Source organism: Salmo salar, chromosome 10 (assembly GCF_965601325.2).
Source record: "Salmo salar chromosome 10, fSalSal1, whole genome shotgun sequence".
In the NCBI taxonomy this organism is placed as follows: Eukaryota; Metazoa; Chordata; class Actinopteri; order Salmoniformes; family Salmonidae; genus Salmo; species Salmo salar.
This window is the reverse complement of record NC_138300.1, coordinates 62,175,001-62,202,500: the sequence shown is the minus strand read 5'-3', so window position 1 is coordinate 62,202,500 and position 27,500 is coordinate 62,175,001. Positions and strand designations below refer to the sequence as shown.

Below are 27,500 nucleotides of genomic sequence, written 5' to 3'. Positions count from 1 at the left end.
TCTTTTTTCCTTAGTTATTTAATTTATTTGTGTTTTTCCCCTGCTTGTCCTGTTTTGCATCTCTCCTCCCCTGTGTATCCTATAGTCCCCTCCTTAGCTCCTCCCATTGTCTTCAGTTGTGTGTTGTCTGCTAGCTGGGGTGGCTTTCTGGCTTGTCGGCCTGCTAGCTTTAGCTTGGCCTGCTAGCCTGCCCCTTAGGCGTGGCAGGCATTGTTTGACTGTTTTTTTTCTTTACCCCCATCCCCTTTGTATCCTTAGTTTTTTTCTGTTTCTTGTTATTTGTGTTGCCAACTGAGGGACCTTTTGCTGGCTAGCCTGCTAGCTGGTTAGCATAGCCTGGCCTGCTGGTGAGGCCTGCTAGCCTTCGTGTCCCTCAAGTTTGGGCAGGTGTTTGTTAGTCAGTGTGTCCTTTTTTCTCCCTTACCCCCCTTGTTCCCCTTTTACTTTAATTAATTTGTTTTGTTAGTCTTGTGCATTGTTAGTCTTACCCCCTAGTTTGTCTTCCCTTTTGGTTGGTGCGCCGTGTTTGTTTTTGTTGTAAGGCCTCTTGGCTGGTGGGCCTGCCAGCTGGTAGGCTTAGCCTGGCCTGCTGGCGGGGCCTGCTAGCTTTCTAGCCTTAGTTTGGTTGTGTGGTTTAATTTTTGTCTCTCCCTTTTGTGCCTCTCCCTCTTGTGGAAAATATAAAACAAAAAATTCCCCTCCTAGTGTTCCTTCCCATTGTTAATAAGATTAGTTTGGTGCTGTGCTAGATAGGTTGTTGTGTGTCCCGTGGTGCTGGTAGGCCCGGTTAGCTTAGTCTGGCCGAGCCTGCCAGCTTCCTCGGGTGTCTTACACCCCTTTCCTTCTTCCCAACCCCCACACCCAACCCCCTCTCCCCCCCCCCCCTTCCTTTCCCTCCCTTTTTTCCCTTCCCCTCCCCCCCTTTTTCACCGGTGTTGGGCTGTAAAGGGAGTGGGCCTCCATCATGTCAGCAGCACAGGTTGGCATGAGGAGGCACCATGCAGTGCGCCTCCTCTTAAAGGAGAAGGGAGGGAAAATAATGGAGTTATCCCGATTGGATTTCTCCAGAAAATTCCTCCAGAAAGAGCTCGGTTTCCATCCCGCGCAGGTAAACTGCATCTTAGCCCTTCCCTATGGGAAGGGCTTCGATGTCAGTTTTGCCAACGCCAGCTTCCTGCGGGAGTTCTGGGGGCAACTCCAGAACTCCCTGAACATCCAGGGGTCCCTCACAGCCATGTTTGAGGTGACCAAGCTGACGGATAATAGCATTAAAACCGTTATTATCCGTATGTACAATGAAACCGTACAGCCGGAGGACGTTGCAGTATGGCTGGGCAGGTACTGCAACGTGAAGGGGCCCTTGGTCCAGGTGAAGGATCCCGATGGGATCTGGACAGGGGCCTGGAGGGTGACTGTCCAGCAGAGGGAGGATCCTGGGGGCTATGGTGGGTTGAAAGCCATCCCATCCACCATAGTCCTCGGAGAGAATAGAGGCCATGTTCACTACCAGGACCAGCCCAAGCTGTGCCGTAAGTGTGGTGAACATGGCCACCTGGCAGAGGCCTGTAAAAAGGTCGTCTGCATGAAGTGCCGGGAGGTGGGCCACCGCTACGAGGAGTGCACGAACGGAAGGTCGTGCAACCTCTGTGGCGAGCGGTCCCACCTCATCCGCGGCTGCCCCTTCTCCTGGGCCAATAAGGTCAGGGCCGAAAGGAGGGAGAGGGAGACGGCGGCCGCGGACCGGACTTCTGAGCGCCAAGGGGAGGGAACGGCAGTTGCCGAGGAGGTGGTGGTGGAGCCGGTGGTGGTTGAGAATGTAGTGGTGGAGCCGGTGGTAGTGGAGGGCGCGGAAGGTGCAGTGGTGGAAAAAGTGGGAGGAGAGGACAACCCCCCCCCCCCCCCCCAATCCCCCTGCCCCAGATTAATGTGACCCCTGAAGGAGAAAGGGCCGAGAAAGACGGCCCCGGAGAGATCTTGAGTGAGAACTCCCCAAGTGGGTCAGACAGTATGGAGACTGTGTCGGAAAGAGATATGGGAGAGGGGGTGGAGATTCTGGAGGAACACCTCCCCCCACGAAAAAGAAATGCGGAGGAGCTCTCCGACCCCGAACAAGGCGATGAGAAAAAGGGCAAGGTGGAATGGGAGAGCTCCCAGGGGGAGGAAGAACCCAGAACCTTCCCCCCCAACTCCCCCAACACAATCTCCTTTTTAAGTCCGGTTTTAACCTCCTCTCCCTGCCATCCCCCGTTACCCCGGCGGGAGAGAGAGGAAGTACCAGAAAAATAACCTCCTTTCAACTGTTTAAATGCCTTTTCATTTAGCACTGTTTTTACTCACCTTTTTATGGCTTTTAACATCACCACTATAAATGTGAGAAGTATAAAAACAGAAATAAGAGCACAGTCGGTTTTATCCTTTTTAGAAAGGTTTAATTCAGATGTGTTTTTATTACAGGAGTGTGGTCTACCCTTTTTATCCTCTTATAGGAAATGGGAGGACAAGTGGCAGCATGGGCCCTCCATTTGGAGTGGCTCAAATTTTAATAAAAATGACGGTGTTGCCATTTTAATCAAGACCCCACATGTGGTGGTGAGGGGGAGCACGGTGGTGGTAGGTGGGCGCGCTCTTTTAGCCAATTGTACTTTTATGGGGAGGGATTTTAACATGCTAAATGTGTATGGTTTTAACGATAAACATGACCGGTGCGCACTTTTAGAAGACTTGCAGTCCCACATGCTAGGGAGGGATCCTCTAGTGGTGGGTGGGGATTTTAATTGTGTTTTAAATAGAGCAGACAGGAGAGGGGCGGGAGAGGATTTTAAGGTAGATAGGTCAAGTGTTTTATTGCAAGGGCTGTGCAGGGATTTTAAACTGACTGATTGTTTTAAAACCCTGCATCCAAGAGAGGAGGGCTTCACCTGGACCAGTGGTGACGGCACCAGAGCCTCTCGCATTGACTATCTGTTTACCCGGGACTGCCCCCCAACTGATGCTAGAATAACCCCTGCCTTTTTCTCAGATCACGTAATGCTGACGTGCACCCTTTCACTAACTTCGGGTGTGACTGTGGGAAGAGGGCCCTGGAAATTGAACTGTTCCCTTTTAGAAGATGATAGAGTAGTTAGCCAGTACAGGGAGCAGTTCAGCCAGTGGCAGACGCTACAGGACTTCTTTGACACACGAGCACAATGGTGGGAAATGGTGAAGGGTAGGACGAGGACTTTCTTTAGAGAGATAGGAAAGAAGAAAAGCAAAGAAAAAGATAGACGCATGGTGGGACTGCAAAAGCGACTGGAAAGATATTTTAACCTTGGCCAACAGGGCTTTGATTTTAACTATGAAATTAAAGAAGTAAAAAAGGAAATGGCACTTTTAGCTGAACAGAAAAGTAAGGGGGTTATTTTAAGAAGTAAGGAGAGGGAATTAGAAGAGGGGGAGAAGTGTACAAGGTACTTTTTTAAGAAAATAGTTAGTAAGGGTAGGACAATGACAGGTTTAAAAAATAAAGATGGGTTTTTAAAAACAGACACAGAGGGAATGAAAGAAGTAGTCGAGGATTTTTATGGGGAACTGTTTGGGGAAAAAGTTGTATGTGAGGAAACCATGGGGGACGTTTTAACATACATTGACAAGATTTTACCCAACACAGACGACCTGACAAAAGACTTGACGAGGACAGAAATTGACCAAGGACTGAAACATTTTAAGAGGGGTAAATCACCGGGGGAGGACGGCCTCCCTTTGGAGTTTTATCTGACCTTTTGGGATGTTTTAGCCGATGAACTTCTGACTGTTTTTACTGACTTTGAATACCTCGACAGACTACCTGACAGTTTTAGAGTGGGGATCGTGACTCTTTTATATAAGAAAAACGACAGGACGGACCTGAAGAACTGGAGACCGATAACCCTTTTAAATTTTGATTGTAAACTTTTTACCAAGGTTTTAACACTCAGAATGTCTTCTGTCTTAGGGGAGGTGATCCACCCGGATCAAACCTGTGCCATTCCCGGAAGGAAGATCACGGACAGCCTGATACTGATCCGAGATGCCATCTGTTATGCGAGAGACAGAAACATGCGGCTTGTAGTCCTAAATTTAGATTTTGAAAAAGCCTTTGATCGGGTCTCGCACCAGTACCTCTTTAAGGTACTGCAAAAAATGGGTTTCCCGGACAGGTTTTTAGCTTGGGTGGGACTGCTGTACGGGGATATCACCAGCAAAATCCTTGTAAATGGGCATCTGTCAAAAGCAGTGGGAGTACACTGCGGCGTCCGTCAGGGCTGTCCTTTATCTCCCCTTCTGTTTGTGGCCGGCATTGAACCACTGGCACAGGTCTTGAGAAGGGACCAACGGATCAGTGGGGTGGGTATCCCGGGGAGTGGGGGGATGACCGCCAAGTGCGTTTTTTACATGGACGACGTCAATATTTTATGCACCGACCTTTTATCCGTCGACAGGACCCTGGACAGGACTGACTGGTACGGACGAGCCTCTGGGGCGAGACTGAACAGAGACAAGACAGAGGCCCAATTTTTCGGACCGTGGGCAGACCCAGACTTGACCAGACTACCACTGACTGTGAAAACGACGGACATAAGGGTACTCGGGGTAAAGTTTGACAGGGAGGGAGGAGGGAGAGGTAATTGGAGTGGGATCCTGGGGACAGTAAGACAGAGACTGGGATTTTGGGGACTACGACAGCTGACTTTTGAGGGCAAGGTTTTAATCATTAAAGCAGTGATTTTACCTGTGCTTTTATTAATCAGTTCTGTTTTTATCCCCCCTAGGAGAACTCTTTTAGCCCTGGAGCGGATGCTGTTTTACTTCTTGTGGGGGAGCAAGTGGGAGAGGCTGAGGAGGGAGGTGGTCAAGAGGCCCAGGTCCAAGGGGGGGAAAGGCTTGCCTGACCTCTACTTGTTCCTGGGCAGCCGCTACACAGCGTTACATCTTACTCTTGCCACCTCCCCGGCCACCAATAAGACCCAGGCCCTCGCAAGGTTCTGGCTGGGATCTTACCTCAGGTCTCTGAGGCTGATCCCAGTCGACCTGCGAGCCCCAGTCTCTTTCCTGCTTCCCACACACTACGCCCAGCTCCAGAAGTTTTTAAGACATTTTAAATTGGAAAAAGAAGCAGTCACAGTTTTAACTAAACATCGCTCTCTTCTCTCTCTTGTGCAGGATCGGGAACCAGTGTGTCCAGTGCGCGGGCTTGCTATAGGCGAGCCCACAACGGTTTGGCGTAATGTGGCCCATCCTGCTCTCCTGAATCAGCACCGGGACCTGTCCTGGATGGTCGCCCATGAGATCCTCCCGGTCAGGGCCGTCATGCACTCCCGGGGCATGGCGAGGACATCCGCGTGCCCCCGACCAGGCTGTGGCCAAGAGGAGTCGGTGAGGCACTTGCTCTGGGAGTGCAGAGCCGCCAGGGACCTGTGGAAGGAAGTAGGCCCCCTGATCTCCCCGTGTCTGCCAGCAGGGGAGGACCTAACGCCCCAGCTCGTGCTGTATGGGGTGGGCCGAAGGCCTATCCCACCAAAGGCCTTCACCAAGCTCTGGCCCACCCTCACGTGTCTGAAGGCAGCACTGTGGTCCTCCCGCAATCTGCTGGTAGCGAAACAGGTCAACACCACCCCCCAGGCAGTGGCCATGGTAGCCACAGAAGCCCTGGGGTGGTACAGAAGGAAGGGGGCCTCGACCCCAGGCGAAGGGTCCCCCACAACACCCAAGGTCCCTGCGGCCACGGCCTGACAGCGCTGCGGCGCCTAGGGCGATGCACCTAGGGGAGGTATCTCCTCTGGGCCCCGAAGGACGGGACGGTGATCGATTCGGAAGAGCAGGAGGAGGCAAGTTTGATAAGGACTCACCCCGCTCCTGTACAAGGGACCGAAGACAGCTTTTTAACAAGTGACTTTTAAAAAATAAAAAATAAAAAAAAATCTGTTCTTATCAGTTTAATATCTGATACGTCCCCCATCGGGGGACTACATATTAAATGGATTTTTCGAACAGGGAGTCGGAAATGGGGCTTGCTCCGTCCGCTCCACGCATCGACCCGGTATTGCAGTACCTCCGGGAATGGTGCAACACTTTTCTCCCATTGTCAAGGAAAAAGAAATACACCAAATCTATGTAAAACAGCTAGCAGAAGAAGAGAAGGAATGAAAAAAGAAGAATCATCCAAACTGAAACAAGTGCGAAGCCCCCTTCATGGGGGTCCCCCGTTTTCCCGCCATTTTACTTAAAAAAAAAATAAAAAATAAAAAAAAAAATAATAATACATTGGCCAGGAGTGGTGTGTGTGTGTGTGTGTGTGTGTGTGTGTGTGTGTGTGTGTGTGTTTTGAGCCCCCCCCAAAAAATACAATCACTTCACCAGGATTGTTTGTGTGTGTGTGTGTGTGTGTGTGTGTGTGTGTGTGTGTGTGTGTGTGTGTGTGTGTGTGTGTGTGTGTGTTTTTGAGCCCCCCCCCAAAAATACAATCACTTCACCAGGATTGTGTGTGTGTGTGTGTGTGTGTGTGTGTTTTTGAGCCCCCCCCAAAAAATACAATCACTTCACCAGGATTGTGTGTGTGTGTGTGTGTGTGTGTGTGTGTGTTTTTGAGCCCCCCCCAAAAATACAATCACTTCACCAGGATTGTCTGTCTGTCTGTCTGTCTGTCTGTCTGTCTGTCTGTCTGTCTGTGACTTTTTACCCACAGCCCTCGAAAACTTGGAAGAGTGGGTTCGGGGACCACCCGCGGGGACCCGGCCTAGAGTGCACCGTGTGTGTCTCGGGCCCCGACCTCTGACTTCCATACGACTCTGGTTTCTCTTCATTACGCACAAGCCTTTCGCCTTTTACTAAAGACTTCCGTGGAGAGGAACACTTACGAGTTCAACGTATTTTTGGAAGGGCTTTGCTTCTGGCAGAGCCCGGTATCTTGTTTCAAGAGAAATTGACAGAGATGACGCCGAGACTTTTTGCTCAGGCGTTTGACTTGAAGCCGGCTGACCGACCGGCGTATTTTTTCCACTCAAAGTAGTCGCTCGGGCAATTGAGTTCAAGCCCGACGATGACTGGTGTATTTGCCGGGCATTGAACAAATAGTCGCACTAGGATTAAAGAGCTAGTGACCTAACGACGCATTAGCGACTTTTTAAAAAAAACACACCCGCCTGTCACCAGGGAAGCGTTGGGTGAGGAGGAGCCAACTTTTGCCAAACCGATGAGGTCTGCCGAGGCCCCCGGGGGCCCGGCGGGTGCAGGGGTCAATTTGTGGGTTATCGCTTCTCGGCCTTTTGGCTAAGATCAAGTGTAGTTACCTTGTCAGTGCTGCACTTGATCAGAGAAGCGATCGTAGGCCGGAGGGCGCCCGGGAAATTGTGCTATTTATTTTTGTCAAATCATTATTTATTGTCATTATTGTTGTTTTTTTTTGTCTCACCCTTGTTTATTCTTTGTCCTGGGTTAGGTGGTGGTTTTGGTGGTGGACTACAGGTGCACCAGCACCTGTAGGGTGAGTTTAAAGGCCCTCTGGTCTTTTTTCCTTAGTTATTTAATTTATTTGTGTTTTTCCCCTGCTTGTCCTGTTTTGCATCTCTCCTCCCCTGTGTATCCTATAGTCCCCTCCTTAGCTCCTCCCATTGTCTTCAGTTGTGTGTTGTCTGCTAGCTGGGGTGGCTTTCTGGCTTGTCGGCCTGCTAGCTTTAGCTTGGCCTGCTAGCCTGCCCCTTAGGCGTGGCAGGCATTGTTTGACTGTTTTTTTTCTTTACCCCCATCCCCTTTGTATCCTTAGTTTTTTTCTGTTTCTTGTTATTTGTGTTGCCAACTGAGGGACCTTTTGCTGGCTAGCCTGCTAGCTGGTTAGCATAGCCTGGCCTGCTGGTGAGGCCTGCTAGCCTTCGTGTCCCTCAAGTTTGGGCAGGTGTTTGTTAGTCAGTGTGTCCTTTTTTCTCCCTTACCCCCCTTGTTCCCCTTTTACTTTAATTAATTTGTTTTGTTAGTCTTGTGCATTGTTAGTCTTACCCCCTAGTTTGTCTTCCCTTTTGGTTGGTGCGCCGTGTTTGTTTTTGTTGTAAGGCCTCTTGGCTGGTGGGCCTGCCAGCTGGTAGGCTTAGCCTGGCCTGCTGGCGGGGCCTGCTAGCTTTCTAGCCTTAGTTTGGTTGTGTGGTTTAATTTTTGTCTCTCCCTTTTGTGCCTCTCCCTCTTGTGGAAAATATAAAACAAAAAATTCCCCTCCTAGTGTTCCTTCCCATTGTTAATAAGATTAGTTTGGTGCTGTGCTAGATAGGTTGTTGTGTGTCCCGTGGTGCTGGTAGGCCCGGTTAGCTTAGTCTGGCCGAGCCTGCCAGCTTCCTCGGGTGTCTTACACCCCTTTCCTTCTTCCCAACCCCCACACCCAACCCCCTCTCCCCCCCCCCCCTTCCTTTCCCTCCCTTTTTTCCCTTCCCCTCCCCCCCTTTTTCACCGGTGTTGGGCTGTAAAGGGAGTGGGCCTCCATCATGTCAGCAGCACAGGTTGGCATGAGGAGGCACCATGCAGTGCGCCTCCTCTTAAAGGAGAAGGGAGGGAAAATAATGGAGTTATCCCGATTGGATTTCTCCAGAAAATTCCTCCAGAAAGAGCTCGGTTTCCATCCCGCGCAGGTAAACTGCATCTTAGCCCTTCCCTATGGGAAGGGCTTCGATGTCAGTTTTGCCAACGCCAGCTTCCTGCGGGAGTTCTGGGGGCAACTCCAGAACTCCCTGAACATCCAGGGGTCCCTCACAGCCATGTTTGAGGTGACCAAGCTGACGGATAATAGCATTAAAACCGTTATTATCCGTATGTACAATGAAACCGTACAGCCGGAGGACGTTGCAGTATGGCTGGGCAGGTACTGCAACGTGAAGGGGCCCTTGGTCCAGGTGAAGGATCCCGATGGGATCTGGACAGGGGCCTGGAGGGTGACTGTCCAGCAGAGGGAGGATCCTGGGGGCTATGGTGGGTTGAAAGCCATCCCATCCACCATAGTCCTCGGAGAGAATAGAGGCCATGTTCACTACCAGGACCAGCCCAAGCTGTGCCGTAAGTGTGGTGAACATGGCCACCTGGCAGAGGCCTGTAAAAAGGTCGTCTGCATGAAGTGCCGGGAGGTGGGCCACCGCTACGAGGAGTGCACGAACGGAAGGTCGTGCAACCTCTGTGGCGAGCGGTCCCACCTCATCCGCGGCTGCCCCTTCTCCTGGGCCAATAAGGTCAGGGCCGAAAGGAGGGAGAGGGAGACGGCGGCCGCGGACCGGACTTCTGAGCGCCAAGGGGAGGGAACGGCAGTTGCCGAGGAGGTGGTGGTGGAGCCGGTGGTGGTTGAGAATGTAGTGGTGGAGCCGGTGGTAGTGGAGGGCGCGGAAGGTGCAGTGGTGGAAAAAGTGGGAGGAGAGGACAACCCCCCCCCCCCCCCCCAATCCCCCTGCCCCAGATTAATGTGACCCCTGAAGGAGAAAGGGCCGAGAAAGACGGCCCCGGAGAGATCTTGAGTGAGAACTCCCCAAGTGGGTCAGACAGTATGGAGACTGTGTCGGAAAGAGATATGGGAGAGGGGGTGGAGATTCTGGAGGAACACCTCCCCCCACGAAAAAGAAATGCGGAGGAGCTCTCCGACCCCGAACAAGGCGATGAGAAAAAGGGCAAGGTGGAATGGGAGAGCTCCCAGGGGGAGGAAGAACCCAGAACCTTCCCCCCCAACTCCCCCAACACAATCTCCTTTTTAAGTCCGGTTTTAACCTCCTCTCCCTGCCATCCCCCGTTACCCCGGCGGGAGAGAGAGGAAGTACCAGAAAAATAACCTCCTTTCAACTGTTTAAATGCCTTTTCATTTAGCACTGTTTTTACTCACCTTTTTATGGCTTTTAACATCACCACTATAAATGTGAGAAGTATAAAAACAGAAATAAGAGCACAGTCGGTTTTATCCTTTTTAGAAAGGTTTAATTCAGATGTGTTTTTATTACAGGAGTGTGGTCTACCCTTTTTATCCTCTTATAGGAAATGGGAGGACAAGTGGCAGCATGGGCCCTCCATTTGGAGTGGCTCAAATTTTAATAAAAATGACGGTGTTGCCATTTTAATCAAGACCCCACATGTGGTGGTGAGGGGGAGCACGGTGGTGGTAGGTGGGCGCGCTCTTTTAGCCAATTGTACTTTTATGGGGAGGGATTTTAACATGCTAAATGTGTATGGTTTTAACGATAAACATGACCGGTGCGCACTTTTAGAAGACTTGCAGTCCCACATGCTAGGGAGGGATCCTCTAGTGGTGGGTGGGGATTTTAATTGTGTTTTAAATAGAGCAGACAGGAGAGGGGCGGGAGAGGATTTTAAGGTAGATAGGTCAAGTGTTTTATTGCAAGGGCTGTGCAGGGATTTTAAACTGACTGATTGTTTTAAAACCCTGCATCCAAGAGAGGAGGGCTTCACCTGGACCAGTGGTGACGGCACCAGAGCCTCTCGCATTGACTATCTGTTTACCCGGGACTGCCCCCCAACTGATGCTAGAATAACCCCTGCCTTTTTCTCAGATCACGTAATGCTGACGTGCACCCTTTCACTAACTTCGGGTGTGACTGTGGGAAGAGGGCCCTGGAAATTGAACTGTTCCCTTTTAGAAGATGATAGAGTAGTTAGCCAGTACAGGGAGCAGTTCAGCCAGTGGCAGACGCTACAGGACTTCTTTGACACACGAGCACAATGGTGGGAAATGGTGAAGGGTAGGACGAGGACTTTCTTTAGAGAGATAGGAAAGAAGAAAAGCAAAGAAAAAGATAGACGCATGGTGGGACTGCAAAAGCGACTGGAAAGATATTTTAACCTTGGCCAACAGGGCTTTGATTTTAACTATGAAATTAAAGAAGTAAAAAAGGAAATGGCACTTTTAGCTGAACAGAAAAGTAAGGGGGTTATTTTAAGAAGTAAGGAGAGGGAATTAGAAGAGGGGGAGAAGTGTACAAGGTACTTTTTTAAGAAAATAGTTAGTAAGGGTAGGACAATGACAGGTTTAAAAAATAAAGATGGGTTTTTAAAAACAGACACAGAGGGAATGAAAGAAGTAGTCGAGGATTTTTATGGGGAACTGTTTGGGGAAAAAGTTGTATGTGAGGAAACCATGGGGGACGTTTTAACATACATTGACAAGATTTTACCCAACACAGACGACCTGACAAAAGACTTGACGAGGACAGAAATTGACCAAGGACTGAAACATTTTAAGAGGGGTAAATCACCGGGGGAGGACGGCCTCCCTTTGGAGTTTTATCTGACCTTTTGGGATGTTTTAGCCGATGAACTTCTGACTGTTTTTACTGACTTTGAATACCTCGACAGACTACCTGACAGTTTTAGAGTGGGGATCGTGACTCTTTTATATAAGAAAAACGACAGGACGGACCTGAAGAACTGGAGACCGATAACCCTTTTAAATTTTGATTGTAAACTTTTTACCAAGGTTTTAACACTCAGAATGTCTTCTGTCTTAGGGGAGGTGATCCACCCGGATCAAACCTGTGCCATTCCCGGAAGGAAGATCACGGACAGCCTGATACTGATCCGAGATGCCATCTGTTATGCGAGAGACAGAAACATGCGGCTTGTAGTCCTAAATTTAGATTTTGAAAAAGCCTTTGATCGGGTCTCGCACCAGTACCTCTTTAAGGTACTGCAAAAAATGGGTTTCCCGGACAGGTTTTTAGCTTGGGTGGGACTGCTGTACGGGGATATCACCAGCAAAATCCTTGTAAATGGGCATCTGTCAAAAGCAGTGGGAGTACACTGCGGCGTCCGTCAGGGCTGTCCTTTATCTCCCCTTCTGTTTGTGGCCGGCATTGAACCACTGGCACAGGTCTTGAGAAGGGACCAACGGATCAGTGGGGTGGGTATCCCGGGGAGTGGGGGGATGACCGCCAAGTGCGTTTTTTACATGGACGACGTCAATATTTTATGCACCGACCTTTTATCCGTCGACAGGACCCTGGACAGGACTGACTGGTACGGACGAGCCTCTGGGGCGAGACTGAACAGAGACAAGACAGAGGCCCAATTTTTCGGACCGTGGGCAGACCCAGACTTGACCAGACTACCACTGACTGTGAAAACGACGGACATAAGGGTACTCGGGGTAAAGTTTGACAGGGAGGGAGGAGGGAGAGGTAATTGGAGTGGGATCCTGGGGACAGTAAGACAGAGACTGGGATTTTGGGGACTACGACAGCTGACTTTTGAGGGCAAGGTTTTAATCATTAAAGCAGTGATTTTACCTGTGCTTTTATTAATCAGTTCTGTTTTTATCCCCCCTAGGAGAACTCTTTTAGCCCTGGAGCGGATGCTGTTTTACTTCTTGTGGGGGAGCAAGTGGGAGAGGCTGAGGAGGGAGGTGGTCAAGAGGCCCAGGTCCAAGGGGGGGAAAGGCTTGCCTGACCTCTACTTGTTCCTGGGCAGCCGCTACACAGCGTTACATCTTACTCTTGCCACCTCCCCGGCCACCAATAAGACCCAGGCCCTCGCAAGGTTCTGGCTGGGATCTTACCTCAGGTCTCTGAGGCTGATCCCAGTCGACCTGCGAGCCCCAGTCTCTTTCCTGCTTCCCACACACTACGCCCAGCTCCAGAAGTTTTTAAGACATTTTAAATTGGAAAAAGAAGCAGTCACAGTTTTAACTAAACATCGCTCTCTTCTCTCTCTTGTGCAGGATCGGGAACCAGTGTGTCCAGTGCGCGGGCTTGCTATAGGCGAGCCCACAACGGTTTGGCGTAATGTGGCCCATCCTGCTCTCCTGAATCAGCACCGGGACCTGTCCTGGATGGTCGCCCATGAGATCCTCCCGGTCAGGGCCGTCATGCACTCCCGGGGCATGGCGAGGACATCCGCGTGCCCCCGACCAGGCTGTGGCCAAGAGGAGTCGGTGAGGCACTTGCTCTGGGAGTGCAGAGCCGCCAGGGACCTGTGGAAGGAAGTAGGCCCCCTGATCTCCCCGTGTCTGCCAGCAGGGGAGGACCTAACGCCCCAGCTCGTGCTGTATGGGGTGGGCCGAAGGCCTATCCCACCAAAGGCCTTCACCAAGCTCTGGCCCACCCTCACGTGTCTGAAGGCAGCACTGTGGTCCTCCCGCAATCTGCTGGTAGCGAAACAGGTCAACACCACCCCCCAGGCAGTGGCCATGGTAGCCACAGAAGCCCTGGGGTGGTACAGAAGGAAGGGGGCCTCGACCCCAGGCGAAGGGTCCCCCACAACACCCAAGGTCCCTGCGGCCACGGCCTGACAGCGCTGCGGCGCCTAGGGCGATGCACCTAGGGGAGGTATCTCCTCTGGGCCCCGAAGGACGGGACGGTGATCGATTCGGAAGAGCAGGAGGAGGCAAGTTTGATAAGGACTCACCCCGCTCCTGTACAAGGGACCGAAGACAGCTTTTTAACAAGTGACTTTTAAAAAATAAAAAATAAAAAAAAATCTGTTCTTATCAGTTTAATATCTGATACGTCCCCCATCGGGGGACTACATATTAAATGGATTTTTCGAACAGGGAGTCGGAAATGGGGCTTGCTCCGTCCGCTCCACGCATCGACCCGGTATTGCAGTACCTCCGGGAATGGTGCAACACTTTTCTCCCATTGTCAAGGAAAAAGAAATACACCAAATCTATGTAAAACAGCTAGCAGAAGAAGAGAAGGAATGAAAAAAGAAGAATCATCCAAACTGAAACAAGTGCGAAGCCCCCTTCATGGGGGTCCCCCGTTTTCCCGCCATTTTACTTAAAAAAATAAAATAAAATAAAAAAAAAAATAATAATACATTGGCCAGGAGTGTGTGTGTGTGTGTGTGTGTGTGTGTGTGTGTGTGTGTGTTTTTGAGCCCCCCCCAAAAAATACAATCACTTCACCAGGATTGTTTGTGTGTGTGTGTGTGTGTGTGTGTGTGTGTGTGTGTGTGTGTGTGTGTGTGTGTGTGTGTGTGTGTGTGTGTTTTTGAGCCCCCCCCCAAAAATACAATCACTTCACCAGGATTGTGTGTGTGTGTGTGTGTGTGTGTGTGTTTTTGAGCCCCCCCCAAAAAATACAATCACTTCACCAGGATTGTGTGTGTGTGTGTGTGTGTGTGTGTGTGTGTGTTTTTGAGCCCCCCCCAAAAATACAATCACTTCACCAGGATTGTCTGTCTGTCTGTCTGTCTGTCTGTCTGTCTGTCTGTCTGTCTGTGACTTTTTACCCACAGCCCTCGAAAACTTGGAAGAGTGGGTTCGGGGACCACCCGCGGGGACCCGGCCTAGAGTGCACCGTGTGTGTCTCGGGCCCCGACCTCTGACTTCCATACGACTCTGGTTTCTCTTCATTACGCACAAGCCTTTCGCCTTTTACTAAAGACTTCCGTGGAGAGGAACACTTACGAGTTCAACGTATTTTTGGAAGGGCTTTGCTTCTGGCAGAGCCCGGTATCTTGTTTCAAGAGAAATTGACAGAGATGACGCCGAGACTTTTTGCTCAGGCGTTTGACTTGAAGCCGGCTGACCGACCGGCGTATTTTTTCCACTCAAAGTAGTCGCTCGGGCAATTGAGTTCAAGCCCGACGATGACTGGTGTATTTGCCGGGCATTGAACAAATAGTCGCACTAGGATTAAAGAGCTAGTGACCTAACGACGCATTAGCGACTTTTTAAAAAAAACACACCCGCCTGTCACCAGGGAAGCGTTGGGTGAGGAGGAGCCAACTTTTGCCAAACCGATGAGGTCTGCCGAGGCCCCCGGGGGCCCGGCGGGTGCAGGGGTCAATTTGTGGGTTATCGCTTCTCGGCCTTTTGGCTAAGATCAAGTGTAGTTACCTTGTCAGTGCTGCACTTGATCAGAGAAGCGATCGTAGGCCGGAGGGCGCCCGGGAAATTGTGCTATTTATTTTTGTCAAATCATTATTTATTGTCATTATTGTTGTTTTTTTTTGTCTCACCCTTGTTTATTCTTTGTCCTGGGTTAGGTGGTGGTTTTGGTGGTGGACTACAGGTGCACCAGCACCTGTAGGGTGAGTTTAAAGGCCCTCTGGTCTTTTTTCCTTAGTTATTTAATTTATTTGTGTTTTTCCCCTGCTTGTCCTGTTTTGCATCTCTCCTCCCCTGTGTATCCTATAGTCCCCTCCTTAGCTCCTCCCATTGTCTTCAGTTGTGTGTTGTCTGCTAGCTGGGGTGGCTTTCTGGCTTGTCGGCCTGCTAGCTTTAGCTTGGCCTGCTAGCCTGCCCCTTAGGCGTGGCAGGCATTGTTTGACTGTTTTTTTTCTTTACCCCCATCCCCTTTGTATCCTTAGTTTTTTTCTGTTTCTTGTTATTTGTGTTGCCAACTGAGGGACCTTTTGCTGGCTAGCCTGCTAGCTGGTTAGCATAGCCTGGCCTGCTGGTGAGGCCTGCTAGCCTTCGTGTCCCTCAAGTTTGGGCAGGTGTTTGTTAGTCAGTGTGTCCTTTTTTCTCCCTTACCCCCCTTGTTCCCCTTTTACTTTAATTAATTTGTTTTGTTAGTCTTGTGCATTGTTAGTCTTACCCCCTAGTTTGTCTTCCCTTTTGGTTGGTGCGCCGTGTTTGTTTTTGTTGTAAGGCCTCTTGGCTGGTGGGCCTGCCAGCTGGTAGGCTTAGCCTGGCCTGCTGGCGGGGCCTGCTAGCTTTCTAGCCTTAGTTTGGTTGTGTGGTTTAATTTTTGTCTCTCCCTTTTGTGCCTCTCCCTCTTGTGGAAAATATAAAACAAAAAATTCCCCTCCTAGTGTTCCTTCCCATTGTTAATAAGATTAGTTTGGTGCTGTGCTAGATAGGTTGTTGTGTGTCCCGTGGTGCTGGTAGGCCCGGTTAGCTTAGTCTGGCCGAGCCTGCCAGCTTCCTCGGGTGTCTTACACCCCTTTCCTTCTTCCCAACCCCCACACCCAACCCCCTCTCCCCCCCCCCCCCTTCCTTTCCCTCCCTTTTTTCCCTTCCCCTCCCCCCCTTTTTCACCGGTGTTGGGCTGTAAAGGGAGTGGGCCTCCATCATGTCAGCAGCACAGGTTGGCATGAGGAGGCACCATGCAGTGCGCCTCCTCTTAAAGGAGAAGGGAGGGAAAATAATGGAGTTATCCCGATTGGATTTCTCCAGAAAATTCCTCCAGAAAGAGCTCGGTTTCCATCCCGCGCAGGTAAACTGCATCTTAGCCCTTCCCTATGGGAAGGGCTTCGATGTCAGTTTTGCCAACGCCAGCTTCCTGCGGGAGTTCTGGGGGCAACTCCAGAACTCCCTGAACATCCAGGGGTCCCTCACAGCCATGTTTGAGGTGACCAAGCTGACGGATAATAGCATTAAAACCGTTATTATCCGTATGTACAATGAAACCGTACAGCCGGAGGACGTTGCAGTATGGCTGGGCAGGTACTGCAACGTGAAGGGGCCCTTGGTCCAGGTGAAGGATCCCGATGGGATCTGGACAGGGGCCTGGAGGGTGACTGTCCAGCAGAGGGAGGATCCTGGGGGCTATGGTGGGTTGAAAGCCATCCCATCCACCATAGTCCTCGGAGAGAATAGAGGCCATGTTCACTACCAGGACCAGCCCAAGCTGTGCCGTAAGTGTGGTGAACATGGCCACCTGGCAGAGGCCTGTAAAAAGGTCGTCTGCATGAAGTGCCGGGAGGTGGGCCACCGCTACGAGGAGTGCACGAACGGAAGGTCGTGCAACCTCTGTGGCGAGCGGTCCCACCTCATCCGCGGCTGCCCCTTCTCCTGGGCCAATAAGGTCAGGGCCGAAAGGAGGGAGAGGGAGACGGCGGCCGCGGACCGGACTTCTGAGCGCCAAGGGGAGGGAACGGCAGTTGCCGAGGAGGTGGTGGTGGAGCCGGTGGTGGTTGAGAATGTAGTGGTGGAGCCGGTGGTAGTGGAGGGCGCGGAAGGTGCAGTGGTGGAAAAAGTGGGAGGAGAGGACAACCCCCCCCCCCCCCCCAATCCCCCTGCCCCAGATTAATGTGACCCCTGAAGGAGAAAGGGCCGAGAAAGACGGCCCCGGAGAGATCTTGAGTGAGAACTCCCCAAGTGGGTCAGACAGTATGGAGACTGTGTCGGAAAGAGATATGGGAGAGGGGGTGGAGATTCTGGAGGAACACCTCCCCCCACGAAAAAGAAATGCGGAGGAGCTCTCCGACCCCGAACAAGGCGATGAGAAAAAGGGCAAGGTGGAATGGGAGAGCTCCCAGGGGGAGGAAGAACCCAGAACCTTCCCCCCCAACTCCCCCAACACAATCTCCTTTTTAAGTCCGGTTTTAACCTCCTCTCCCTGCCATCCCCCGTTACCCCGGCGGGAGAGAGAGGAAGTACCAGAAAAATAACCTCCTTTCAACTGTTTAAATGCCTTTTCATTTAGCACTGTTTTTACTCACCTTTTTATGGCTTTTAACATCACCACTATAAATGTGAGAAGTATAAAAACAGAAATAAGAGCACAGTCGGTTTTATCCTTTTTAGAAAGGTTTAATTCAGATGTGTTTTTATTACAGGAGTGTGGTCTACCCTTTTTATCCTCTTATAGGAAATGGGAGGACAAGTGGCAGCATGGGCCCTCCATTTGGAGTGGCTCAAATTTTAATAAAAATGACGGTGTTGCCATTTTAATCAAGACCCCACATGTGGTGGTGAGGGGGAGCACGGTGGTGGTAGGTGGGCGCGCTCTTTTAGCCAATTGTACTTTTATGGGGAGGGATTTTAACATGCTAAATGTGTATGGTTTTAACGATAAACATGACCGGTGCGCACTTTTAGAAGACTTGCAGTCCCACATGCTAGGGAGGGATCCTCTAGTGGTGGGTGGGGATTTTAATTGTGTTTTAAATAGAGCAGACAGGAGAGGGGCGGGAGAGGATTTTAAGGTAGATAGGTCAAGTGTTTTATTGCAAGGGCTGTGCAGGGATTTTAAACTGACTGATTGTTTTAAAACCCTGCATCCAAGAGAGGAGGGCTTCACCTGGACCAGTGGTGACGGCACCAGAGCCTCTCGCATTGACTATCTGTTTACCCGGGACTGCCCCCCAACTGATGCTAGAATAACCCCTGCCTTTTTCTCAGATCACGTAATGCTGACGTGCACCCTTTCACTAACTTCGGGTGTGACTGTGGGAAGAGGGCCCTGGAAATTGAACTGTTCCCTTTTAGAAGATGATAGAGTAGTTAGCCAGTACAGGGAGCAGTTCAGCCAGTGGCAGACGCTACAGGACTTCTTTGACACACGAGCACAATGGTGGGAAATGGTGAAGGGTAGGACGAGGACTTTCTTTAGAGAGATAGGAAAGAAGAAAAGCAAAGAAAAAGATAGACGCATGGTGGGACTGCAAAAGCGACTGGAAAGATATTTTAACCTTGGCCAACAGGGCTTTGATTTTAACTATGAAATTAAAGAAGTAAAAAAGGAAATGGCACTTTTAGCTGAACAGAAAAGTAAGGGGGTTATTTTAAGAAGTAAGGAGAGGGAATTAGAAGAGGGGGAGAAGTGTACAAGGTACTTTTTTAAGAAAATAGTTAGTAAGGGTAGGACAATGACAGGTTTAAAAAATAAAGATGGGTTTTTAAAAACAGACACAGAGGGAATGAAAGAAGTAGTCGAGGATTTTTATGGGGAACTGTTTGGGGAAAAAGTTGTATGTGAGGAAACCATGGGGGACGTTTTAACATACATTGACAAGATTTTACCCAACACAGACGACCTGACAAAAGACTTGACGAGGACAGAAATTGACCAAGGACTGAAACATTTTAAGAGGGGTAAATCACCGGGGGAGGACGGCCTCCCTTTGGAGTTTTATCTGACCTTTTGGGATGTTTTAGCCGATGAACTTCTGACTGTTTTTACTGACTTTGAATACCTCGACAGACTACCTGACAGTTTTAGAGTGGGGATCGTGACTCTTTTATATAAGAAAAACGACAGGACGGACCTGAAGAACTGGAGACCGATAACCCTTTTAAATTTTGATTGTAAACTTTTTACCAAGGTTTTAACACTCAGAATGTCTTCTGTCTTAGGGGAGGTGATCCACCCGGATCAAACCTGTGCCATTCCCGGAAGGAAGATCACGGACAGCCTGATACTGATCCGAGATGCCATCTGTTATGCGAGAGACAGAAACATGCGGCTTGTAGTCCTAAATTTAGATTTTGAAAAAGCCTTTGATCGGGTCTCGCACCAGTACCTCTTTAAGGTACTGCAAAAAATGGGTTTCCCGGACAGGTTTTTAGCTTGGGTGGGACTGCTGTACGGGGATATCACCAGCAAAATCCTTGTAAATGGGCATCTGTCAAAAGCAGTGGGAGTACACTGCGGCGTCCGTCAGGGCTGTCCTTTATCTCCCCTTCTGTTTGTGGCCGGCATTGAACCACTGGCACAGGTCTTGAGAAGGGACCAACGGATCAGTGGGGTGGGTATCCCGGGGAGTGGGGGGATGACCGCCAAGTGCGTTTTTTACATGGACGACGTCAATATTTTATGCACCGACCTTTTATCCGTCGACAGGACCCTGGACAGGACTGACTGGTACGGACGAGCCTCTGGGGCGAGACTGAACAGAGACAAGACAGAGGCCCAATTTTTCGGACCGTGGGCAGACCCAGACTTGACCAGACTACCACTGACTGTGAAAACGACGGACATAAGGGTACTCGGGGTAAAGTTTGACAGGGAGGGAGGAGGGAGAGGTAATTGGAGTGGGATCCTGGGGACAGTAAGACAGAGACTGGGATTTTGGGGACTACGACAGCTGACTTTTGAGGGCAAGGTTTTAATCATTAAAGCAGTGATTTTACCTGTGCTTTTATTAATCAGTTCTGTTTTTATCCCCCCTAGGAGAACTCTTTTAGCCCTGGAGCGGATGCTGTTTTACTTCTTGTGGGGGAGCAAGTGGGAGAGGCTGAGGAGGGAGGTGGTCAAGAGGCCCAGGTCCAAGGGGGGGAAAGGCTTGCCTGACCTCTACTTGTTCCTGGGCAGCCGCTACACAGCGTTACATCTTACTCTTGCCACCTCCCCGGCCACCAATAAGACCCAGGCCCTCGCAAGGTTCTGGCTGGGATCTTACCTCAGGTCTCTGAGGCTGATCCCAGTCGACCTGCGAGCCCCAGTCTCTTTCCTGCTTCCCACACACTACGCCCAGCTCCAGAAGTTTTTAAGACATTTTAAATTGGAAAAAGAAGCAGTCACAGTTTTAACTAAACATCGCTCTCTTCTCTCTCTTGTGCAGGATCGGGAACCAGTGTGTCCAGTGCGCGGGCTTGCTATAGGCGAGCCCACAACGGTTTGGCGTAATGTGGCCCATCCTGCTCTCCTGAATCAGCACCGGGACCTGTCCTGGATGGTCGCCCATGAGATCCTCCCGGTCAGGGCCGTCATGCACTCCCGGGGCATGGCGAGGACATCCGCGTGCCCCCGACCAGGCTGTGGCCAAGAGGAGTCGGTGAGGCACTTGCTCTGGGAGTGCAGAGCCGCCAGGGACCTGTGGAAGGAAGTAGGCCCCCTGATCTCCCCGTGTCTGCCAGCAGGGGAGGACCTAACGCCCCAGCTCGTGCTGTATGGGGTGGGCCGAAGGCCTATCCCACCAAAGGCCTTCACCAAGCTCTGGCCCACCCTCACGTGTCTGAAGGCAGCACTGTGGTCCTCCCGCAATCTGCTGGTAGCGAAACAGGTCAACACCACCCCCCAGGCAGTGGCCATGGTAGCCACAGAAGCCCTGGGGTGGTACAGAAGGAAGGGGGCCTCGACCCCAGGCGAAGGGTCCCCCACAACACCCAAGGTCCCTGCGGCCACGGCCTGACAGCGCTGCGGCGCCTAGGGCGATGCACCTAGGGGAGGTATCTCCTCTGGGCCCCGAAGGACGGGACGGTGATCGATTCGGAAGAGCAGGAGGAGGCAAGTTTGATAAGGACTCACCCCGCTCCTGTACAAGGGACCGAAGACAGCTTTTTAACAAGTGACTTTTAAAAAATAAAAAATAAAAAAAAATCTGTTCTTATCAGTTTAATATCTGATACGTCCCCCATCGGGGGACTACATATTAAATGGATTTTTCGAACAGGGAGTCGGAAATGGGGCTTGCTCCGTCCGCTCCACGCATCGACCCGGTATTGCAGTACCTCCGGGAATGGTGCAACACTTTTCTCCCATTGTCAAGGAAAAAGAAATACACCAAATCTATGTAAAACAGCTAGCAGAAGAAGAGAAGGAATGAAAAAAGAAGAATCATCCAAACTGAAACAAGTGCGAAGCCCCCTTCATGGGGGTCCCCCGTTTTCCCGCCATTTTACTTAAAAAAAAAAAATAAAATAAAAAAAAAAATAATAATACATTGGCCAGGAGTGTGTGTGTGTGTGTGTGTGTGTGTGTGTGTGTGTGTGTGTGTGTGTTTTTGAGCCCCCCCCAAAAAATACAATCACTTCACCAGGATTGTTTGTGTGTGTGTGTGTGTGTGTGTGTGTGTGTGTGTGTGTGTGTGTGTGTGTGTGTGTGTGTGTGTGTTTTTGAGCCCCCCCCCAAAAATACAATCACTTCACCAGGATTGTGTGTGTGTGTGTGTGTGTGTGTGTGTTTTTGAGCCCCCCCCAAAAAATACAATCACTTCACCAGGATTGTGTGTGTGTGTGTGTGTGTGTGTGTGTGTGTTTTTGAGCCCCCCCCAAAAATACAATCACTTCACCAGGATTGTCTGTCTGTCTGTCTGTCTGTCTGTCTGTCTGTCTGTCTGTCTGTGACTTTTTACCCACAGCCCTCGAAAACTTGGAAGAGTGGGTTCGGGGACCACCCGCGGGGACCCGGCCTAGAGTGCACCGTGTGTGTCTCGGGCCCCGACCTCTGACTTCCATACGACTCTGGTTTCTCTTCATTACGCACAAGCCTTTCGCCTTTTACTAAAGACTTCCGTGGAGAGGAACACTTACGAGTTCAACGTATTTTTGGAAGGGCTTTGCTTCTGGCAGAGCCCGGTATCTTGTTTCAAGAGAAATTGACAGAGATGACGCCGAGACTTTTTGCTCAGGCGTTTGACTTGAAGCCGGCTGACCGACCGGCGTATTTTTTCCACTCAAAGTAGTCGCTCGGGCAATTGAGTTCAAGCCCGACGATGACTGGTGTATTTGCCGGGCATTGAACAAATAGTCGCACTAGGATTAAAGAGCTAGTGACCTAACGACGCATTAGCGACTTTTTAAAAAAAACACACCCGCCTGTCACCAGGGAAGCGTTGGGTGAGGAGGAGCCAACTTTTGCCAAACCGATGAGGTCTGCCGAGGCCCCCGGGGGCCCGGCGGGTGCAGGGGTCAATTTGTGGGTTATCGCTTCTCGGCCTTTTGGCTAAGATCAAGTGTAGTTACCTTGTCAGTGCTGCACTTGATCAGAGAAGCGATCGTAGGCCGGAGGGCGCCCGGGAAATTGTGCTATTTATTTTTGTCAAATCATTATTTATTGTCATTATTGTTGTTTTTTTTTGTCTCACCCTTGTTTATTCTTTGTCCTGGGTTAGGTGGTGGTTTTGGTGGTGGACTACAGGTGCACCAGCACCTGTAGGGTGAGTTTAAAGGCCCTCTGGTCTTTTTTCCTTAGTTATTTAATTTATTTGTGTTTTTCCCCTGCTTGTCCTGTTTTGCATCTCTCCTCCCCTGTGTATCCTATAGTCCCCTCCTTAGCTCCTCCCATTGTCTTCAGTTGTGTGTTGTCTGCTAGCTGGGGTGGCTTTCTGGCTTGTCGGCCTGCTAGCTTTAGCTTGGCCTGCTAGCCTGCCCCTTAGGCGTGGCAGGCATTGTTTGACTGTTTTTTTTCTTTACCCCCATCCCCTTTGTATCCTTAGTTTTTTTCTGTTTCTTGTTATTTGTGTTGCCAACTGAGGGACCTTTTGCTGGCTAGCCTGCTAGCTGGTTAGCATAGCCTGGCCTGCTGGTGAGGCCTGCTAGCCTTCGTGTCCCTCAAGTTTGGGCAGGTGTTTGTTAGTCAGTGTGTCCTTTTTTCTCCCTTACCCCCCTTGTTCCCCTTTTACTTTAATTAATTTGTTTTGTTAGTCTTGTGCATTGTTAGTCTTACCCCCTAGTTTGTCTTCCCTTTTGGTTGGTGCGCCGTGTTTGTTTTTGTTGTAAGGCCTCTTGGCTGGTGGGCCTGCCAGCTGGTAGGCTTAGCCTGGCCTGCTGGCGGGGCCTGCTAGCTTTCTAGCCTTAGTTTGGTTGTGTGGTTTAATTTTTGTCTCTCCCTTTTGTGCCTCTCCCTCTTGTGGAAAATATAAAACAAAAAATTCCCCTCCTAGTGTTCCTTCCCATTGTTAATAAGATTAGTTTGGTGCTGTGCTAGATAGGTTGTTGTGTGTCCCGTGGTGCTGGTAGGCCCGGTTAGCTTAGTCTGGCCGAGCCTGCCAGCTTCCTCGGGTGTCTTACACCCCTTTCCTTCTTCCCAACCCCCACACCCAACCCCCTCTCCCCCCCCCCCCTTCCTTTCCCTCCCTTTTTTCCCTTCCCCTCCCCCCCTTTTTCACCGGTGTTGGGCTGTAAAGGGAGTGGGCCTCCATCATGTCAGCAGCACAGGTTGGCATGAGGAGGCACCATGCAGTGCGCCTCCTCTTAAAGGAGAAGGGAGGGAAAATAATGGAGTTATCCCGATTGGATTTCTCCAGAAAATTCCTCCAGAAAGAGCTCGGTTTCCATCCCGCGCAGGTAAACTGCATCTTAGCCCTTCCCTATGGGAAGGGCTTCGATGTCAGTTTTGCCAACGCCAGCTTCCTGCGGGAGTTCTGGGGGCAACTCCAGAACTCCCTGAACATCCAGGGGTCCCTCACAGCCATGTTTGAGGTGACCAAGCTGACGGATAATAGCATTAAAACCGTTATTATCCGTATGTACAATGAAACCGTACAGCCGGAGGACGTTGCAGTATGGCTGGGCAGGTACTGCAACGTGAAGGGGCCCTTGGTCCAGGTGAAGGATCCCGATGGGATCTGGACAGGGGCCTGGAGGGTGACTGTCCAGCAGAGGGAGGATCCTGGGGGCTATGGTGGGTTGAAAGCCATCCCATCCACCATAGTCCTCGGAGAGAATAGAGGCCATGTTCACTACCAGGACCAGCCCAAGCTGTGCCGTAAGTGTGGTGAACATGGCCACCTGGCAGAGGCCTGTAAAAAGGTCGTCTGCATGAAGTGCCGGGAGGTGGGCCACCGCTACGAGGAGTGCACGAACGGAAGGTCGTGCAACCTCTGTGGCGAGCGGTCCCACCTCATCCGCGGCTGCCCCTTCTCCTGGGCCAATAAGGTCAGGGCCGAAAGGAGGGAGAGGGAGACGGCGGCCGCGGACCGGACTTCTGAGCGCCAAGGGGAGGGAACGGCAGTTGCCGAGGAGGTGGTGGTGGAGCCGGTGGTGGTTGAGAATGTAGTGGTGGAGCCGGTGGTAGTGGAGGGCGCGGAAGGTGCAGTGGTGGAAAAAGTGGGAGGAGAGGACAACCCCCCCCCCCCCCCCAATCCCCCTGCCCCAGATTAATGTGACCCCTGAAGGAGAAAGGGCCGAGAAAGACGGCCCCGGAGAGATCTTGAGTGAGAACTCCCCAAGTGGGTCAGACAGTATGGAGACTGTGTCGGAAAGAGATATGGGAGAGGGGGTGGAGATTCTGGAGGAACACCTCCCCCCACGAAAAAGAAATGCGGAGGAGCTCTCCGACCCCGAACAAGGCGATGAGAAAAAGGGCAAGGTGGAATGGGAGAGCTCCCAGGGGGAGGAAGAACCCAGAACCTTCCCCCCCAACTCCCCCAACACAATCTCCTTTTTAAGTCCGGTTTTAACCTCCTCTCCCTGCCATCCCCCGTTACCCCGGCGGGAGAGAGAGGAAGTACCAGAAAAATAACCTCCTTTCAACTGTTTAAATGCCTTTTCATTTAGCACTGTTTTTACTCACCTTTTTATGGCTTTTAACATCACCACTATAAATGTGAGAAGTATAAAAACAGAAATAAGAGCACAGTCGGTTTTATCCTTTTTAGAAAGGTTTAATTCAGATGTGTTTTTATTACAGGAGTGTGGTCTACCCTTTTTATCCTCTTATAGGAAATGGGAGGACAAGTGGCAGCATGGGCCCTCCATTTGGAGTGGCTCAAATTTTAATAAAAATGACGGTGTTGCCATTTTAATCAAGACCCCACATGTGGTGGTGAGGGGGAGCACGGTGGTGGTAGGTGGGCGCGCTCTTTTAGCCAATTGTACTTTTATGGGGAGGGATTTTAACATGCTAAATGTGTATGGTTTTAACGATAAACATGACCGGTGCGCACTTTTAGAAGACTTGCAGTCCCACATGCTAGGGAGGGATCCTCTAGTGGTGGGTGGGGATTTTAATTGTGTTTTAAATAGAGCAGACAGGAGAGGGGCGGGAGAGGATTTTAAGGTAGATAGGTCAAGTGTTTTATTGCAAGGGCTGTGCAGGGATTTTAAACTGACTGATTGTTTTAAAACCCTGCATCCAAGAGAGGAGGGCTTCACCTGGACCAGTGGTGACGGCACCAGAGCCTCTCGCATTGACTATCTGTTTACCCGGGACTGCCCCCCAACTGATGCTAGAATAACCCCTGCCTTTTTCTCAGATCACGTAATGCTGACGTGCACCCTTTCACTAACTTCGGGTGTGACTGTGGGAAGAGGGCCCTGGAAATTGAACTGTTCCCTTTTAGAAGATGATAGAGTAGTTAGCCAGTACAGGGAGCAGTTCAGCCAGTGGCAGACGCTACAGGACTTCTTTGACACACGAGCACAATGGTGGGAAATGGTGAAGGGTAGGACGAGGACTTTCTTTAGAGAGATAGGAAAGAAGAAAAGCAAAGAAAAAGATAGACGCATGGTGGGACTGCAAAAGCGACTGGAAAGATATTTTAACCTTGGCCAACAGGGCTTTGATTTTAACTATGAAATTAAAGAAGTAAAAAAGGAAATGGCACTTTTAGCTGAACAGAAAAGTAAGGGGGTTATTTTAAGAAGTAAGGAGAGGGAATTAGAAGAGGGGGAGAAGTGTACAAGGTACTTTTTTAAGAAAATAGTTAGTAAGGGTAGGACAATGACAGGTTTAAAAAATAAAGATGGGTTTTTAAAAACAGACACAGAGGGAATGAAAGAAGTAGTCGAGGATTTTTATGGGGAACTGTTTGGGGAAAAAGTTGTATGTGAGGAAACCATGGGGGACGTTTTAACATACATTGACAAGATTTTACCCAACACAGACGACCTGACAAAAGACTTGACGAGGACAGAAATTGACCAAGGACTGAAACATTTTAAGAGGGGTAAATCACCGGGGGAGGACGGCCTCCCTTTGGAGTTTTATCTGACCTTTTGGGATGTTTTAGCCGATGAACTTCTGACTGTTTTTACTGACTTTGAATACCTCGACAGACTACCTGACAGTTTTAGAGTGGGGATCGTGACTCTTTTATATAAGAAAAACGACAGGACGGACCTGAAGAACTGGAGACCGATAACCCTTTTAAATTTTGATTGTAAACTTTTTACCAAGGTTTTAACACTCAGAATGTCTTCTGTCTTAGGGGAGGTGATCCACCCGGATCAAACCTGTGCCATTCCCGGAAGGAAGATCACGGACAGCCTGATACTGATCCGAGATGCCATCTGTTATGCGAGAGACAGAAACATGCGGCTTGTAGTCCTAAATTTAGATTTTGAAAAAGCCTTTGATCGGGTCTCGCACCAGTACCTCTTTAAGGTACTGCAAAAAATGGGTTTCCCGGACAGGTTTTTAGCTTGGGTGGGACTGCTGTACGGGGATATCACCAGCAAAATCCTTGTAAATGGGCATCTGTCAAAAGCAGTGGGAGTACACTGCGGCGTCCGTCAGGGCTGTCCTTTATCTCCCCTTCTGTTTGTGGCCGGCATTGAACCACTGGCACAGGTCTTGAGAAGGGACCAACGGATCAGTGGGGTGGGTATCCCGGGGAGTGGGGGGATGACCGCCAAGTGCGTTTTTTACATGGACGACGTCAATATTTTATGCACCGACCTTTTATCCGTCGACAGGACCCTGGACAGGACTGACTGGTACGGACGAGCCTCTGGGGCGAGACTGAACAGAGACAAGACAGAGGCCCAATTTTTCGGACCGTGGGCAGACCCAGACTTGACCAGACTACCACTGACTGTGAAAACGACGGACATAAGGGTACTCGGGGTAAAGTTTGACAGGGAGGGAGGAGGGAGAGGTAATTGGAGTGGGATCCTGGGGACAGTAAGACAGAGACTGGGATTTTGGGGACTACGACAGCTGACTTTTGAGGGCAAGGTTTTAATCATTAAAGCAGTGATTTTACCTGTGCTTTTATTAATCAGTTCTGTTTTTATCCCCCCTAGGAGAACTCTTTTAGCCCTGGAGCGGATGCTGTTTTACTTCTTGTGGGGGAGCAAGTGGGAGAGGCTGAGGAGGGAGGTGGTCAAGAGGCCCAGGTCCAAGGGGGGGAAAGGCTTGCCTGACCTCTACTTGTTCCTGGGCAGCCGCTACACA

At 50.4% G+C, this 27,500-nt stretch overlaps 6 non-coding genes across 6 annotated transcripts; all 6 read left to right on the top strand.

Moving 5' to 3' along the window:
* Positions 1 to 5,892: 5,892 nt before the first annotated feature.
* LOC145858724 (U2 spliceosomal RNA) lies at positions 5,893 to 6,092 on the top strand. The gene has a single exon (XR_014379203.1). It is a non-coding gene; the product is annotated as a U2 spliceosomal RNA (small nuclear RNA).
* Positions 6,093 to 6,801: 709 nt separating this feature from the next.
* On the top strand, positions 6,802 to 6,918 carry LOC145858792 (U5 spliceosomal RNA). Its single transcript, XR_014379271.1, has one exon. It is a non-coding gene; the product is annotated as a U5 spliceosomal RNA (small nuclear RNA).
* A 6,496-nt stretch (positions 6,919 to 13,414) lies between these two features.
* LOC145858723 (U2 spliceosomal RNA) lies at positions 13,415 to 13,614 on the top strand. Its single transcript, XR_014379202.1, has one exon. It is a non-coding gene; the product is annotated as a U2 spliceosomal RNA (small nuclear RNA).
* Positions 13,615 to 14,321: 707 nt separating this feature from the next.
* Positions 14,322 to 14,438, top strand: LOC145858791 (U5 spliceosomal RNA). The gene has a single exon (XR_014379270.1). It is a non-coding gene; the product is annotated as a U5 spliceosomal RNA (small nuclear RNA).
* Positions 14,439 to 20,934: 6,496 nt separating this feature from the next.
* LOC145858722 (U2 spliceosomal RNA) lies at positions 20,935 to 21,134 on the top strand. Its single transcript, XR_014379201.1, has one exon. It is a non-coding gene; the product is annotated as a U2 spliceosomal RNA (small nuclear RNA).
* Positions 21,135 to 21,839: 705 nt separating this feature from the next.
* On the top strand, positions 21,840 to 21,956 carry LOC145858790 (U5 spliceosomal RNA). The gene has a single exon (XR_014379269.1). It is a non-coding gene; the product is annotated as a U5 spliceosomal RNA (small nuclear RNA).
* The last annotated feature ends 5,544 nt before the right edge of the window (positions 21,957 to 27,500 follow it).